The 9,417-nt window shown below is 45.6% G+C and overlaps 1 pseudogene; it reads right to left on the reverse strand.

Moving 5' to 3' along the window:
• Nucleotides 1-1,807: 1,807 nt before the first annotated feature.
• Nucleotides 1,808-4,948, reverse strand: LOC135892896 (uncharacterized protein K02A2.6-like; annotated as a pseudogene).
• Nucleotides 4,949-9,417: the final 4,469 nt, after the last annotated feature.

Raw genomic sequence — 9,417 nt, forward strand, 5'->3', positions numbered from 1 at the left:
ATGTGGTTGGGTCCTCTGATGGTGTTGCCAGAGTAGATATGGGGACAGAGTAGGCAACGAGGTTTGCTACAGGGATTAGTTCCTGGGTTGGTGTTTCTGTGGTGTGGTGTGTAGTTGCTGGTGAGTATTTGCTCCAGTGGTGTTCTGTTATTGTTATTTCCACCCCACCATCAACCTCAGCCTGGACAAGTCCACACAAGAGATCCACTTCCTGGACACTACAGTGAAAATAAGTGATGGTCACATAAACACCACCCTATACCGGAAACCTACTGACCGTTATACGTACCTACATGCCTCCAGCTTCCATCCAAGACACATCATGCGATCCATTGTATACAGCCAAGCCCTAAAATACAACCGAATTTGCTCCAACCCCTCAGACAGAGACAAACACCTACAAGATCTTTATCAAGCATTCTTAAAACTACAATACCCACCTGGGGAAGTGAGGAAACAGATTGACAGAGCAAGACGGGTACCCAGAAATCACCTACTACAGGACAGGTCCAACAAGGACAATAACAGAACACCACTGGCCATCACATACAGCCCCCAGCTAAAACCTCTCCAGCGCATTATCCACGATCTACAACCTATCCTGGAAAATGATCCCTCACTCTCACAGACCTTGGGAGGCAGGCCAGTCCTCGCTTACAGACAACCCCCCAACCTGAAGCAAATACTGACCAGCAACTACACACCACATCACAGAAACACCAACCCAGGAACCAATCCCTGTAGCAAACCTCGTTGCCTACTCTGTCCCCATATCTACTCTGGCGACACCATCAGAGGACCCAACCACATCAGCCACACCATCAAGGGCTCATTCACCTGCACATCTACTAATGTTATATATGCCATCATGTGCCAGCAATGCCCCTCTGCCATGTACATTGGCCAAACCGGACAGTCCCTCCGCAAAAGAATAAATGGACACAAATCAGACATCAGGAATGGTAACATACAAAAGCCAGTAAGTGAACACTTCAATCTCCCTGGTCATTCTATTACAGATTTAAAAGTCACTATTATTGAACAAAAAAACTTCAGAAACAGACTTCAAAGAGAAACAGCAGAACTAAAATTCATTTACAAATTTAACACCATTAATCTGGGTTTGAATAGGGACTGGGAGTCGCTGGCTTATTACAGAAGCAGCTTTTCCTCTCCTGGAATTGACACCTCCTCATCTATTATTGGGAGTGGACTACATCCACCCTGATTGAATTGGCCCTGTCAACACTGGTTCTCCACTTCTGAAGTAACTCCCTTCTCTCCATGTGTCAGTATATAATGCCTGCATCTGTAACTTTCACTCTATGCATCTGAAGAAGTGAAGTTTTTACCCACGAAAGCTTATGCCCAAATAAATCTGTTAGTCTTTAAGGTGCCACCTGACTCCTTGTTGTTTTTGTAGATACAGACTAACACGGCTACCCCCGATACTATTACAACTGATAATTTCTATCCCAGTAGATTATAATTTTATACAGAAAATACAGGTTTACAAGAGAAATTTCACATCACTATCTAACATTTACAGGGATGGACACCACAGATGCACAGTATTTACAACATATTTAGAGGACGGTTCTCTCCTTTTCGGGGCTGCTGCCATGCATTAGTATCTCACGGTTGTAATACAAGCCTAGACTGTGTCTGGCCTAAGTCAGGCCCAAAAAGCAGAAGTGGGGTCCAGGCCTACCTCTGCTTTGGCTACAGCTCTGCTGTAGAAATTATGTTCTACACACAGGTCTTTACTCCATTAGGGACTTTGGTTACATTTGGTGCTGAGTGCCCCTCAGAAATGGAGGAAGGCCCATGTCCAATGAAGTGGAGGAGGGAGTAGCCACAGATAGGGCCAGTAACACTTTTGAATGGATAATTGTTCCCTTGTCAATTTCAAAGCTTGTTTCATTGTCTGCACAAATCTTTCAGCTAATCCATTGGTGTATGGATGATATGGTGCTGAAGTGATGTGGTGTATCCCATTTGCCTTCATAAACTTTTGAAACTCCTGAGAGACGAACTGCGGTGCATCCGAAGAAGTGAGGTTTTTACTCACGAAAGCTTATGCCCAAATAAATCTGTTAGTCTTTAAGGTGCCACCAGACTCCTTGTTGGTTTTGTAGATACAGACTAACACGGCTACCCCCTGATACTTGCGGTCCATTGTCACTCACAAGTTGTTCTGGCAGACCGAACCGACTAAAGAGTCCTTGTAGTTTTTGGATAGTACTCTCTGCAGTAGTGGACTGCATTATAGAGACTTCTGGTCATTTAGAATGGGCATCTACCACCACCAAGAACATGCTTCCTTCAAGTGGGCTAGTGAAGTCAACGTGAATATGTTGCCACGGGTTTTCAGGCCAGTCCCATGGGTGTAGGAGTGCCCACTGGGGTGCATTCCTCACACCCTGACATGACAGACAAGCTCTTGCCTTCTCTTCAATAGCACTGTCCAATACAGGCCACCAAAAATAGCTTCGCACAATTTCCTTCATGCGCACTATTCCACAGTGACCGGAATGGAGCTGTTCTAATATCTGTGATCTCAATGGTGATGGGATAATGACACATCTCCCCCACAACAAACAACCAGATTGGATTGATAACTCCGTCCTCCTGGACATGTAGGTAACAAGGTCAGGTGAGACCGGAGAGGTCCGTTCCATGCATCACCAGGTCCATAACTTGGGACAATACTGTGTCAACTCAAGTTGCCATCTTTACCTGAGTAGCGGGGATGGGTGTATTCTCTACCTGTTCAAAGTAAAAGATTTCCTTCTGGGCAATATATTGATGTTTGACTGGCAAAGGCAGCCTTGAGAGACCATCCGCATTGCCATGCAGAGTGGATTTCTGATATTTGATTTCATAGGTGTGCGCGGAAAGCAACAACGCCCAACGTTGAATACGACTAGCAGATAATGGGGGAATGCCTGTGTGGGGTCCAAAAATTGAAGTCAGTGGTCGATGGTCTGTGAGAAGAGTAAACTTCTGTCCGAACAGGTACTGATGAAACTTCCGAATTCCGAAAACTATTCCCAATGCCTCACATTCAATTTTGACATAGTTAATTTCTGCTTTGCTTAGAGTGCGTGAAGCAAAATCAATAGCCTTCTCTTCTCCCGAAGGCATAATGTGTGACACGACTGCACCCACTCCATAAGGGGGTGCATCACAGGCCAACTGTAGGGGTAAGGATGGATCAAAGTGCGTCAGAACTTCAGAATTTAGCAATGCATCCTTAGCTTTGTTAAATGCAACATCACAGGCCTCAGTCCACTTCCAGGCCTTGTTCTGCCCAAGGAGTTCGTGAAGTGGTTTTAGCAGTGTGGCTAACTGTGAGATGAACTTTCCATAATAGTTCAATAGTCCTAGAAATAAGCAAAGCTGGCTAACATTTCAAGGAGGGGGAGCCTTCACAATAGCCTTAACTTTTGCAGGGGTCTTACGAAGACCTGTAGCATCAATGATGTGTCCCAAATATTCAACAGAGGGCTGGAAGAATTCACACTTGTCTTTGTGGACTCGTAGGCCATACTCTTCCAGTTTTTGTAGGGTAGCCTCTAAATTCTTTAGGTGATCCTCCTCATTCCTTCCAGTGACCAGGATGTCATCCAGATAGCACTGGACTCCTGGCAAGCCAACAAGATCTGGTCCATAGCCCTCTGGAACAGGGCGGGAGCAGACGTTATTCCGAAGGGTAGGCGACAGTATCGATAAAGCCCCTTATGTGTCACAATAGTTTTGGGACTTTTCATTGATGTGCATCTGTAAATACACTTGACTCAGATCAATCTTACTGAACTTTTGTCCCCCAGCCAGGCCTGCAAAGAGGTCATCGATGCGGGGAAGCGGGTATTGCTCTGCACACAACAGTGGGTTGACAGTGACTTTAAAATCACCGCAAATCCAGAGGGAGCCATCTATCTTCACTATTTGAACAATAGGAGTTGCCCATGGGCTATGGGTAACTGGTATTAGGACTCCATTTGTGACCAGGCACTCCAGGTCCACTTCAACTTTTGGCCTGATGGCATATGGCACAGTTCTGGCTTTCAGATATTTTGGTTGACTGTCAGGTTTAGGAGTACTTGTGGCATCTTAGAGACTAACAAATTTATTAGAGCATAAGCTTTCGTGGGTTAAAACCCACTTCTTCGGATGCATCCGAAGAAGTGGGTTGTAGCCCATGAAAGCTTATGCTCTAATAAATTTGTTAGTCTCTAAGGTGCCACAAGTACTCCTGTTCTTTTTGCGGATACAGACTAACACGGTTGCTACTCTGAAACCTGTCAGGTTTAATGTTCAATGTCACAGTGATTCCCTTCATACTTCCCAGATCGTCTCCAAAAACAGCAGCATGTTTCCTTAGTATAGCAGGCAGACTGGTTTCTTCTTTAGTCATTCAGTGCACTTCTGCCCAGTTCAGCTGGATCTTCCTAAGCCATGAACTACCCATTAAGGCTGGATAATTACCTCTCACCACAAACAGTGGCAATTTAGCAGCCTGTCCATTGAGCTCCACCTTAACATCAGTAGTGCCCAATATGGGCACAGCATCTCCCGTATATGTCTTCAGAACTCTTTTTGTTGCTTTCAGAGGAAGATGCTGTAGCTTTTCTTTATATACAGTCTCAGAAACCAGCAAGACGGCTGCACCAGTGTCCAGTTCCATGCATATATGTTTGCCGTCCAACAACGGGGTTACCCAGTATTCATGTGAGTCCACTGCCAAAGACAAAACGTGGAGTGGCTCTTCTTGTGATGAGATGTCTCCTTGGTCATCCTGGGTCTGCTCTAGGGTATGCAGATTTCCCTTTTTGGTCGGCGAGACCACAGGCCTCTTTTTCTTTTGTTTACAGGCACACTTGATGTGTCCCTTTTTGCCACAGTGTCGACACACCAGGTCCTTACACCAGCATTCTGGTAACATTCCTGACTCCCCAGAGTTTTGTGGGTAGGTTCTTGTGACACCTTATGCACCCTAAGGGATACACCGTTGGATTGCGCCTCCTTTGTTGCCAGTTCCATAGAGACCGCAATGTCAGCAGCCTTCTGTAAAGTAAGCTGAACCTCTATCAATAGGCACTTCCATATAGCTTCACTGTGCAGGCCACACACTAACCTGCACGTAGGGCGTCATTTAGTATCTCCTTAAATTCACAGTGTTCTGCAAGCGTTCTCAAAGTTGCTACAAATTGTACAACTGTTTCGTCTACTATCTGGGCTCTTTTGTTGAACCTATATCTTTCAGCAATTACCAATGGTTTTGGAGAAAAATGGGACCACAGGATGTCCACAGTGTCACTGTAAGATTTGGTCTCTGGCTTAACACGGTGTAGTAAACTGCATAGCAGGGAGTAGGTCTTAGCCCCTACAAAACTTAAGAATATTGGCACCTTCTTTTCTTCTGTAATGTCATTTGCAATAACAAAAAGCTCAAAACACTCAGTATATATGTGCCATTGCACTATAGTCTCCTCAAAAGGTTCCAGTAGCCCTGTAAGTGCAGCCATGGTTTAAATTTCAGTTTCCACAGTCAGTGCAAACAAGCCAGTTCTCATGCCCTTCCAGCAGCAAAAAGGTTTTTCTGGACCTTGACATCTACTTCCTTCTGTTGCTGGGGCAGCACAGACATCCCACCATGTCGCCATGTTGTTATATCCTTGGGTGTAGCAGTTTTAGGAAGAAATCACTGGAGACACAGAGAGCTATAAACCTTGCAACCAGCCACTTATTGCCACACACTGAACTAAACAAGAACCAGCCAAAACTGGCTGGGCTGTCCCCTAATAATCTAACTCAGTTGCCATAGCAACAACAAGATTCTATTACCACGACAACCAAATACACAACAGGAGTAGTCACAAATAGGTGATGAAGCACCTAGGGAGGTGGTGGAATCTCCTTCCTTAAAGGTTTTTAAGGTCAGGCTTGACAAATCCCTGGCTGGGATGATTTAGTTGGGGGTTGGTCCTGCTTTGAGCAAGGGGTTGGATGAGATGACCTCCTGAGGTTCCTTGAAACCCTGATATTCTATGATTCTATGGTTCTCAGGGTGTTACTATATCATGTGGTAGCTGCATGTTGCATATAATCCATCATCAGAACCTGTGCAGACCTCCAAACGGAAAAGTTGCCAGGTAAGGAAACAATTGCACCTGCCACTTCCTTGAATCAGAATCATGCAATGCAGTAACATCTCCTTTGCCTCCTCCTTCTTCTCTCCTTCCCCTGCTCATCATCCTACAAATACCAGTCCATCTTGTCCCTGTCCCTTCCAGAGATGCTATCTCCCCTCTCCTCTCCTCAGTACTCCACCTCTCCCCCAATCTAAACTCTCCCAGGATCAGAATTTTAAAATCCCTTATTCTGTGTTTCTGCTTTCATGAAAAAGTGGTAATTGCAGATTTTGAAATGGAAAATTCAATTCTAGCTGTGAGGAAAGGGGATGAAAAATGAGAAACTAGACCAGTATGAAAGAGAAAAACTTTCAGTTTTGCCAAATATTTCAGTGGTTGTTTTGCAGTGTGACTACACTATATTAATTTACATGGATTCTAATTGGAAATGTATTATATCTCCATCCAGACCCTCCAAATTCCGATATGTGTTTCACAAACCATGGTATTTTTCACAGATTGAAGTCTCACTTACCAGGAGCATTGAAGTTTGTATTTCTACGATTTCGAACAGCATCTAGAAAACAAAGGATACAAAGGTGGGCAAAATGTAGATGAAGTGAATAGTTTATCACTACTCTATTACAGTTGATGATGATTATCGATTCTCCCATTGCTTTGACGGGGAATGATATTACAACTGATGATTTCTATCCCTGTAGGTTACAATTTTATACATAAATACAGGTTTACAAGAGAAATTTCATATTAATATCTAACATTTACAGGGATGGACACCACAGATGCACAGAATTGACAACATATTTAGAGGACGATTCTCTCCTTTTTGGGGCTGCTGCCATGCAGTAGTAGCACACGGTTGTAATACAAGCCTGGACTGTGTGTGGCCTAAGTCATGACCAAAAAGCAGAAGTGGGGTCCAGGCCTACCTCTGCTTTGGCTACAGCTCTGCCTTAGAAATGCCTGTTCCACACATAGGTCTTTACTCCGTTGGGGACTTTGCTTACATTTCGTGCTGTGTGCCCCTCAGAAAACAGAAATGGAGGAAGGACCATGTCCAATGAAGTGGAGGAGGGAGTAGCCACAGATATGGCCAGTAACACAGTGTGGGCTTGGAGAAAGACCCCAACAGCAGCCCAAAGGGGAGAGGGCTGGGGAAAGTAAAGTTGTTTGTTGTTTGAAAACTCCCATAAATGAAGTGCTCTCAGTCTCTCCCCCCCCCAAAAAAAATCACAGACAAAACATGGGTAGGGAAACATAGGGCTGAACAAATCCCTCGTCCTGCAAACTTACCCAAGACACCATCTTAACATATATTTTTATTATTAATTTAAACAGAAGAGGTTCAGGGGGCGGGGGGACAGGAAGCCTTAACTCCCTTCTTCCAGCAGAAGAAGGCCTGCTCATGAGAAGTTAGGTCCTTCTCCTGCTGGGTAACTTCCCGCTCCCTCTCCTCCAGGACCACATGTTGATCTCAAAAGGCCCTTCTCTCCTCCTTGTGCTTCTCAGCTCCTCAGCTGTCCACACACACAGAAAACTCAGCACCAACAGCACCCGGTCTTCTTTGGAGAAGGGGCCAGGGCTCATTGGTGGCAATTTCTACTTTGGTGTTCCTTCTTCTCCTGCTGCTGGGTTACCCTGAGGCTGAGGTCCTCATCTCCAAAACCTTGGAAGCTGGGGTGGCTGGTGTACCCAACCACAACTCACAACTGCAGAGCAGGCTGTATTCTTGGCCATTAACATGTGCATGAGTTGGTTCAAAGGCCAAAGTACCTGCTTAGACTTCATCCCGACTCCCCAGTTGCCACCACATGTCAAACCTACTCCTGAGTGTGTCTTTCCCCTTCCTTACAGGCAGTGGGAGAACCCTCTGTGCCCCCATCCTCCCACCTCCTTTCTCACTTCCTCTGCTGCTCTCTGCACATGCTCCCCTCCCTACATGGGACCCACTTCCTCTGACAGAGCAGTCAGGATGGACCCACCCTCAGTGTGTGCTTTCCTATCTTTTGTGATGTAGCTATTTCACTGGTTCGCCACACACAATTGAGTCTTCCAGCCTAGACAGGACAGAGTTTTAATATAAAAAATAATCAGAAGAAAGGAAAAGAAAAAAACAAGCCATTTCAAACCTACTTTCTTCATCATGAAAAAGCTAAAAAGGGAATGAGCCCTACTTTGTCCCTTTGCAGCTCACCTTAAAAAAAGGACTTTGTGTTAACGATCCAAAAACTACAACATATGCCAAATGTGACAAGGTCAGATTGGGAACAGGTGGAGAGACAGCGCTCAGCAGCCTGAGGACAGGAACCATAAAATAAAATAAAATAAAAACCCTTCTTTCTATCCTTAAGGACACCCACTTCTTCCTCCAAGGCCCCCCTGTCTCCCTAGAGGTCATCCCTCTCCGCATCATCACACACTATGGGCTGAGGCATGGATGCTGTGGTGCTGCATGACAGAAAATACATGCTCCCTATCAAAGAGAGGGGTCTCTGCTGGGCACACCCACTCCTGCCTCTGCTTCTCTTGGGGGATCTGCTAGTATTTGCCATCTCCACCCAAGTCCAATGCCTATCACTGCTCCTCCTCCAGCCGGAGATGGCCTCTCTCCCCTACTCAGGCGAACAGCAGAGGCTAACAGAGGGAGTTTGCCTGGGAGTTTGCCTGGGGAGCACCCACTGAGGCTTTCATCTTTCGGGCTTGTCTGAGTAGATACTGCAACATCTGAGGAAGCTCTTAGAAGGAAGGTAATATGGAAGGTGAGCGTTCAGCTGTTGTAACTTGCACAGGTTGTGCCATGTTTGTCTTTCTTCCACAGGACAGAAGCGACTTTGTCTGTACAAAGTGCAAGCTGGTCTCCATATTGGAAGAGAAGGTTCGAGGTCTGGAGAAACAAGTATCGACCCTGCGTTGCATAAGAGAAAATGAAGATTTCCTGGACAGGTGTCAGGAGATGCTTCTACGGGCACAACGTTCTGAAGAATCAGAGCAGGCTGCACAGCGGGGACAGAGGGACGGTGAAGAAATTTGGCAGCATGTGACCTCCAGAAGAAGAAAGAGGAGTGTCCATGTACCAGCAATGGAGATACAGGTGAGCAACCGTTTTCATGTTCTCTCCACAGGTACTAATGTGGAGAGTGGACTAGATGATACATCTGAGGGAAGGGAGCAGAAGGACACTCCATCGATTGGACAGCATGAGATGCACTGTCCTAGGGATGGGGGTTCCATGACCACCACTCCCAAGATAAGGAGGAGG

Source organism: Emys orbicularis, chromosome 21 (assembly GCF_028017835.1).
Source record: "Emys orbicularis isolate rEmyOrb1 chromosome 21, rEmyOrb1.hap1, whole genome shotgun sequence".
NCBI lineage: Eukaryota > Metazoa > Chordata > Testudines > Emydidae > Emys > Emys orbicularis.